This window comes from Podarcis cretensis (genome assembly GCF_951804945.1).
Source record: "Podarcis cretensis genome assembly, chromosome: 9".
NCBI classification, from domain to species: Eukaryota; Metazoa; Chordata; class Lepidosauria; order Squamata; family Lacertidae; genus Podarcis; species Podarcis cretensis.
In genome coordinates this window covers 32255150-32264089 of record NC_137178.1, presented here as the reverse complement: position 1 = coordinate 32264089, position 8940 = coordinate 32255150, and the positions used below count along the sequence as shown (strand labels likewise).

The following is an 8940-nucleotide window of genomic DNA, read 5'->3' as shown; positions in this document are numbered from 1 at the left end:
CAGCCACCAACCGGCACTTCCTCGCCTCTGCGCACGCGCGCCCACGCGCGCCAGAGGCCGCCAAGCGGGGACGCCGCGAAACTCCGGCTGCGGCATTCGGCTCTTTCCGCACAGGCTCTCCGGCAAGCCTCCCCGAGTTCGAGAAAGATCTGGAAAGGGGGTAAGGTGAGCAGCGGAGAGAGAGAGAGAGCGCGCGCGGGGAGGGGGGGGGGCGGTGGCCTCCGTCGCCATCTTGTGGCCAGATGTCAGTACTGCCGCTGCTGCTAAGGTGGTTTGGTCGTGCGGCAGGAACATGTGACTTTGGGAAAAGTATTTCTGGGCGGGGCCTTACATGACAGAGGCCGGCGCAGCAGCCCTAGATATTGTTATGCAGAAATAAATTAAGCAACGAATTGAAAATCCACAGAGAGAGATTGGTTAATTATTGAAATGGGGCTCCCAGGCTCCTAATGAGCAAATAATAGTAAAAGGGAAAAAAATTAAAGAGAAACACTACAACTCAATCGTATTGCATAAGCAAACACATGTTAAGTGTTCCTGTTGTCCAAAATATATATTACTTACACAATAGTAATAAGTTTTGCATCTTGGGAAAACATGGTTGTTAGTCAGGCGACGGGGTGGAGGTGGCAGTTGCTATGCAAAGTATACATTATTGTGTGAAGCCTTTGGCCTACAATTTACTCTGACCAGAAACATTTATCGAGTGTCATGGATGAGGTTTTAAGTGAAAACAGTTCAGGGAACATGGGCATAGCTAGGATTCCAAGGTTGTTGAGCTTTTTTGAGAAATCATGGGTAAATATACCCCTCAAAATAGGACATTATGGGGGGAAGGCTTTGGTTGGGGGGGCAGAACCTCAGTTAATTACTTTCAATGCTTTTCAATATTTTTTTTGTGGATCTGGGCGGGGGGCAGCTGGTCCCCCCTGCTCTCCCTTGTCAGGGGATGACAGTGGAGGTTGGTTTGTTAGGTTGGGTGGGATGCTGCTCCACCATTGCCCTTATATCCAGTCCAGCTTCCTGGACTTCTTTTTTATATGCAGTTCTGACTGAAACAGTATGAGGTTATTTCCCGCTGCTGCATTTCCAATTTACCGTACTTTTCGCTCTATAAGACGCACCAGACCACAAGACGCATCTAGTTTTTGGAGGAGGAAAATAAGAAAAAAAAATCTGAATCTCAGAAGCCAGAACAGCAAGAGAGATCGCTGCGCAGTGAAAGCAGCAATCCCTCTTGCTGTTCTGGCTTCTGTGATAGCTGTGCAGCCTGCATTCGCTCCATAAGACGCACACACATTTCCCCTTACTTTTTAGGAGGGAAAAAGTGAGTCTTATAGAGCAAAAAATACGGTTCTTCCTTCTTCTTCTGTTCACACCACAGCCGCCTGGGTATGTCTTCACCCAATTATTGCTTTTCCTGCTCTGAACACCCGTCAGTGAAGCTTTCGTTTGTGCATGTGCCATTATTTGTGTGCATGTATCCTGAACTGTTCACACCAATTGTGGCTTCCATTTTCAAATCACACTGAAGCTCGTTTGAGGAAAACGTGTATGGAAGAGGAGCATTTCTCCAAAAGCTGCAGGATACAGATGGACAACATCATGTGAACCCGGCTTAAAAATCCGGGGTTGGGAGTGTACTGGAGCCACAGTAAATGGAAATGTGGTCACACCCTATGATTGTAAGTCTCCACCCCAGAGTAGTCCTGGAAATTTCCACAGGACAACTGTGACATAAGTCCTTGAGGATTTGAAGCTCAATGAGTCATTATTTCATTAAACCATGATTGCTTATTAACTTATCATTTTCTGTAATTACACAGATTGACATAGCTAAGCAGATCTTATTTCATGTGGGTGTTATATATTATTCTTCATGTTGTAAATCTGAAGACATAAAAGGGTTTTCCCATTATTAAACAGCATAAATATGTTGCAAGGCAATGGAAGGATCTGTATTTCAATAAAAAGGTAATACAAGAAAGGGGGAGGGGAACTACGTTTTTATTACTGTTTTTTATTGTTATGTATTTTGCTGCATATTTACAATAAAATCACTTTTTTTAAAAAGGGCCAACAATGTATTTTAAGAAGAACGGAATAAAAACGAACATCTTCGCAGTACAGAAAAAGCACATTGCCCTGATTTTCAGTGATGAGTTAATTTATACATGTAACCTGAACTCACTACATGCACCAGCACTGTTAGATATTAATGAAAACTAAATTCCAATGATAAGATGCTATACAAATGTTTTGTTATAAAAAGACACTGGCTGATAGTAAAAATTAATTGGACAATAATATAAATTAATAGATTATCCATTCAATTCATGTCTCACACTCAACCCCCATCCTCAATACATGAGCAACAAAGATCGCACAGAAACCTTATAGATCTTATCAAAAACTTCTGTGATGTTTTGGGGAAGATGTCATACCATTGTGACATGAAACATGGTAACATTCTGACACACGCAGTGTATCACTGCCTCATGAACTAGACTCCCTTTGCAGGTGGGGGGAAATAACCTTTACAATGGGCAAACCAGAAAGGTATTTCAGGTGTAGTTTTATTTCAGTCATCACCTTCCTTGTCTATATGTTATTACTTCAGGACTTTGCATAGCACTCTTCTGATCAAGGAGACCTGAATCCCACATCACTTAGAGGTTGAGGGCAGTTTTGTTCTATTGATTCCACGCCCTTTAGAATCTTCCACACTGTTAGGTAAGCAGCCAAAGGAATGCAGAATAAGAAATGTTCAAGGCTCACTGCTGTCATAGCAGCAGAAGTATTTGCTTATTATGGTTTCCCTAATTCAGGTATGGGGAACCTTTGGCCCTCCAGATGTTACTGAACCACAACTTCCATCATCCCTGGCCATTGGGGACATATGGGGGTTGTAGTTCAACACCATCTGGAGGGCCAAAGGTTCCCCTCACATGCCCTGATTAATCACAGCATGGTCTCTTCCTGACAGCAGGACCAGACAAGCTCTTGCCCCTTTTACAGCTATTCAGGCCAGAATCACAAAAAAGTATGTTTCTGGTAATTGCTCTATGCACACACAAACCCTACTCCCATTTGTAACTGATGGACTATGTATTTAATTTACTTTATTAAAAAGAAATACCTGCCCTTCTCCAGGCCCTTCACACAGTGGTGACGATTACAATATGTGAATGCAATGAAGCTGCATTCTATTGAGTTAGACTATTGGGAAATCTAGCCCAGCTCTGCCAACTCTGACTAAAAATAACGGCATTTTTTGGATGTCTGCGCAAATGCACTCTGCTGGACCCTCTGTTATGCTGGTGGGCCATCTCAGGCTCACTTGGGAATGGTCATAGGCACCACCTATGTGGGGCTGTTGGGGTCCCGGCACTCACAAATTTTCAGTGAAGGGGCTGCCCCCCAAGTTCTACTCAGCAGCACATGCATGCCATGGGGCGGGCGTGTGTGACATCAGCACACCTCAGGCGCCCTGGTGCACTTGGCAATGGTGGTGCAGCAACACTCAAAGAGGGACCTGGAAGTGGAGCTGCTATTTTAATTTACTATTATGCTCAAAGAGTGCCTAGGGTAGTGACACTCTAGAGCACTTGAAGAGTCTTGAAGACCCAGAAATCCAATGTGGTCTCAGAACAATCTGCATTACTCAAATGCTCTTGTGTCATCCGGAGTATGTCACAAGTAACTATGTCATAGAAATCTATTGTGAAGAAAACAATTAAAAATGTAAACTAGAGAGAGAGAGAGAGAGAGAGAGAGAGAAGAAATTTCCACACCCGGTGATCTAGCAAAGCAGCGATTACTAGTCAGGGCATGTGTCGGAGGGATTTCTGTAAAACATGCCCTCTGCATCAAAGGAACAGGTTTTACTTCCAGTACTATCTTGTAGCAGTTACCTGCACTGCATTGCAAACCGAATACTGAATGATCAGGCCTGAAATCAAGAGGTGATTAAAGGAGTAGTCACTAGATTTTCATCATTAAATCATTATTTTCCCTTTTCTGATACATATGTCAATGAACTAAAGTGCCCTCTAAGTGTTCCTGCACTGAATAAAATTAAAATGCAGTGTTTACAGATTTATAGATGTGTATGAGAAGTGCCAGGAACGGAATAAGGAGGCTAAGCTCACCACAAAATGTCATGTTGGGAGGGGCAGCTACATGATGCTGATCATTTCCCCAAAAGCATTGCTTTAGGGACCATCATAGGTAGCTGGGTATCTTACTTGTATTTGTCAGTTTCTAGATACATTTTTGGTGATAATATTTGTTGCACCAGGTTGCTCACAGACCAGAACTCTTCTTACAACAGTTGAGGCATTGCTTCTTCATAATCAGGTGGAAACTGAATGAAAATGGAGGTTCAATGCAGCACTTAATGCTCTTATCCATGACAAAGGTATTTCTGTCATGTTTATTCACAAGTCTTATTTTAGCAAATGTTTTTTCCAGTCCTAATTGGAAGTGTACTGGTAAGCGGGTCCTATTGGTTTCCTTGATCCAACCCCCTCTTTTTATAGTCTATAGTGAAATAGCCACTGTTTCACTATAGACATAGGCCAGCACCATCAGGCTTCTTCCCCTTCAGCTGTCATCTAGGGCAGTCATTCCATCAAACTTCCTCAGTGGGAGAGCTGTGAAGCAGAGTTAATTTCATCCCAGCTCCATCAGGCACTTCCTGCCCATAAACTGTGCAGGCTGGTCACATACCCTCCAAGTGTCCTGATTTTCCCAGGACAGTCCTGGAAATACAGATTACTTGGGCATATATACTACAGTGGTACCTCGGATTAAGAATTTAATTCGTTCTGGAAGTCCGTTCTTAACCTGAAACTGTTCTTAACCTGAGGTACCACTTTAGCCTCCCGCTGCCGCCGTGCAATTTCTGTTCTCATCCTGAAGCAAAGTTCTTAACCCGAGGTACTATTCCTGGGTTAGCGGAGTCTGTAACCTGAAGCATCTGTAACCTGAAGCGTCTGTAACGCGATGTACCACTGTAATTGCGTATTTACACATGGAGTACATGGGGTGTTAAAGGAGGGGTAGTACCTCTGGTGGGAGACACATCTGGGATAATTTGTCCACCTTGGTCTCCACCCTGCTTTCAGCTCTCAGCAGTGGCTCCTAGAAGCTGTCAGTGTGTGGCAGCTGAGAATGGCTTAGATTGGCTGGCTAAATCAAGGGAGGGTAGCCGATGAGTCTCAAACCCTGGATAAATTAGGAACTTCCCTCTGCATGTGGTAATCTCCAGCAGATTGAGCAGATGAGACCAATAGTGGATCCAATGACAAAGACAGTTTCTGCCTGTGCTGCAGAGAAGTGAGGGGCAGATGGGGTTCAATTAACCTGGGAGGGAAGCCCATCTAAGAGAAGAAAAACTCTGATCCTAAACCTCTGCTGCCTTGCAGAATATCTCCACGCTAAATTGGAGTGAAGTCCCTAAGACTGTTGGATGGCGCCTTCTATGTCATCTTCTGGCAACTCCTGCAGCCCAGCTGTTGCCAAATGTATTGCTCTGCTTTCCTTTAAACCACATCAGTGAGGCCAAGATGGGGGTCTTATTGTCTTGGCATCCCAGGGCCTCCATACACACTGCCCAGGCTTGCACCTCGAGGTCACTTTGGTACTGCTAACAGAGAGGTTTGATTTCACGGCCAGAGGTGCACTCCATTGTCTCTCGAGATATATGGATGCCAACAAAACTGACACTTATACATACACGTTTTTTAAAGTTCCAATATAATGTTATAAATGCACAGGCAAATGAAATTGCGTTCTCCTCTTCTAAAGTAGGAAAATCTACACTGTTAATGAGAAAGTGCCTTTAAAGGCTGCCCTAGAACTGCATAGAAAAACAAATGTTCTTATCGCTTGACAAATACAGCCTGTTCTGTGAGAAAAGCTGCCTTTCTGAGGGCTTCACTAGGGAAGACTATAAATATAATGTGCCTTGCAACCTCATCCCTGTGCAGCAGGCTGTAAATCATTTTACCAGCATATTCAGTTCCAAACATTATGCCTCCCTTAAGAGCCACAACTGAGTAGCAGTGCTTATGAAAAACAAACCACTGAACATAACACCTTGTGCGCTCATATACAATTCATTCCCAAGCAAAACAAGTAGGCTGGGAGTGTTGCCATGGTAACCATCATGTAGAATTTCTGGACCTTTTGCCCTTAATGGTGGTCATGCTATTGCATCAACGTATTACTGCTGCTTTCATATTTTGTGGTTCCTTCTCTCCTCCAACGTCCTATAAAAGTTGAACTGTTATGGTTTACATGAGATTTTTAAAAATGTAAGAAATACTTTCCAAGGTTCACAAAGGTTGGGGGGGGGCGTTTTCAGAGGAGATGGAGGGAAAGGGAATCTGGGCATCCAGATTCTTAAATGGTGGACCAGGGCCCACAACTGATCCTCATGCCATAGCCTACCCAGTGCCTCCTCACACACTCAACCAGCCCTCTGGCCATGCCATAGTTTTGGGTTGAACTGAAGCCTGCACCAGCAACTCCCCACACGCTGAGCAAAGGTTGTTGGTGAATTTGGGAGGGGTGAAGGCAGGTGCTTCCTTCCTCTGAAGGGAAAGGGCCATAGGATGTGCTAAAGGGAATAGTGAGTCCATACAATTGTTAATAATGTAAAGCTGCTATAGGAGGAAGGACAGAGAGATTAAAGGAATTGACAGTCTGGGTGTGCAGAAATAAGGTACAAATTAAGAGTGAAAAGAAAAGGGGGAAAGAAATTATAGATGTGTAAAAATACTTTTGAAAGCCTTAGGGGATACAGAATAAAAAGCTCTGTCCAGATAGTCATTATATGAGTAAGGTGTCCCTAAAATGAGCATGTCACACTACAATCAGGGCTAATGCCTGAGGAAAAATTAGTTATGAAACTTTGCCAAAATTAGCAATTTACAAAGAAGGATTAATTATCAACAGAATTTGATGTCCATAACTGCTGCTTATGCCAAACTCCTCCTCTACCCAACACTATTTGGCTCCACCCTTTTTCCTTGCCATTTTGCGACTTAGTAGGTTCCAGCAATTTTCACGCCTCTCAAGTGTGTCCTGGAGGGTAGAAACTTTGAGAACCTCTGCTCTGCTAGATTCTTCTGCAGATCTACCACCTTTCATGTCAGAGAACCTTGTGGCTTTCTAAATGATGGAACAGGAAATAATGACCCATTATTTCCAGGAGGAACAAGAGTGCCATCACCTAAACCCCATCTTCCAAGACCTCTTTTGGGCTTCCTCTGAAAGTAGGCATATGGAAACATGGCATACTGAAACGACTGTAGTTTTGTCCTCTCTGAAACACGCTTTCAGGGTGCTGCCAACTGAGCATCTGTTATCGCCGCAGGTTTATTCTGCAAGCGTGAAAGGAATGCACCAGGGGAAAGGATTCTCCTGCAAGCTTGTTGGCTAGTAGTATAAGAATTAACACACTCCCACCATCTGTTGAATGAGAAGTAGATTTTTTTTTCCTTCCTTAATTTTCTATTTCAAGGTGGTGGAAGTCAGCCATTCAGCTGGCAACCCTGAGTGCTTTTTTACATTTGATTTGGTGAAGGAGTGGGAACCCAACCAGCCTTGATTTCACATTGACTTAACGGTCAAATGTTGTTTTGTATATCCCCAAGGTCGGTCAGGGTTACATATCAAGCTGGGCAAATCAATGTCGTTTTCTTGGGTGTGACTAAATGATAGTAGCTTTCAACTCTTTCTCAAATTATTCAAGGCATGTTCTCTAATGTCCTCTGGCCTGTCCTCAGACTGGTAACACCCGGGTTACAATACTGTAACACACCACTTGTAAAGCTGCCTCTGAAAAGCACCATGGAAGCTTCAACTGGTGCAGAATGCCATCTCTAGACTATTTACTGAAGCTAACTTCTAAGGATACATCACTTCAGTATGAATAGATTTTTCACTGGCTCCCACTTTGCTTGTTTATGGGCTCAAGTGCTGTTTTTGCTCTTTATACTCCATGGCAGGGATATCTAAAGGACTGTCTTCTTCCACATGAACCAGACAGATCTTTTTCTAAGGCCCTTCTTTTGGGGGCCCAACCACAGTAGGCATGTGGCTACTAGAGAGAAGGGCAACTCCCTTCTCAGGCATATCTTCCTGGCACCTTCTTTGTAATCTTTTAAGTGTCGAAGTTTGTCATGTTCTTTGTGCCTTTAATGACTCATAGTTTATTCTCATTTCTGTTTATGTTGTTTTTATCTGAGTTTCTAATTACCTCTCTATTGTTTTATCTGCTGTTTTAGTTAGCTATCTCTTGTTGTTATGTTTATTGCATCTTACTACTTCACATTGTTAGCCGCCTTAAGGCTATTTGGCAAAAGGCCGGATAGAAGTGCTATAAATACGTATGCAAGCAAGCTGTCTAGTAAGTACCATAAGCTACATCTATTCATAGCCATTTGCTTTCCTCCACATTGCTGTAATTTACACCAGAGCAATTCTATTAACTTGGAAGGGATTAGTGTGGAGTTAAAGATTTGAAAATTACAACTTTTGCAAGAGCTCTGCTACCTTGATGGCTGTGGATATTAAACTGCCTCATAAAAACAGACGGATGTGTGTCTTGTCAGGAAAAGCACCTCATTTCTGATTGCACTAATTAAAAAAATCTAAAATCTGGTGCATGGATAGGGAATCTGTGGCCCTCCAGATGTTGTGGGACTACAACTCCTATTATCTCTGATCATTGGCCATGCTGGTTTGGGCTGAAGAAAATTTGGACATCTTGGAGGGCTGCATGTTCCCCAATGCTCTCTAGTGACTGGTGCTGACCTTGCCTCATGGAAATCTAGGTTCCAACCTCAGCTCATTCATGAACTCAACATGGTTTTGTCACTATAAGTTGCCCAATTGTTAGATGAAAATAGCAGCAACCTTGGTTTTGAC

The 8940-nt window shown here is 43.2% G+C and overlaps 1 long non-coding RNA gene across 1 annotated transcript; it reads left to right on the top strand.

Moving 5' to 3' along the window:
• Nucleotides 1-35: 35 nt before the first annotated feature.
• Nucleotides 36-1801, top strand: LOC307223962. Its single transcript, XR_013842351.1, has 2 exons — nt 36-165; nt 1385-1801. It is a non-coding gene; the product is annotated as an uncharacterized lncRNA (long non-coding RNA).
• Nucleotides 1802-8940: the final 7139 nt, after the last annotated feature.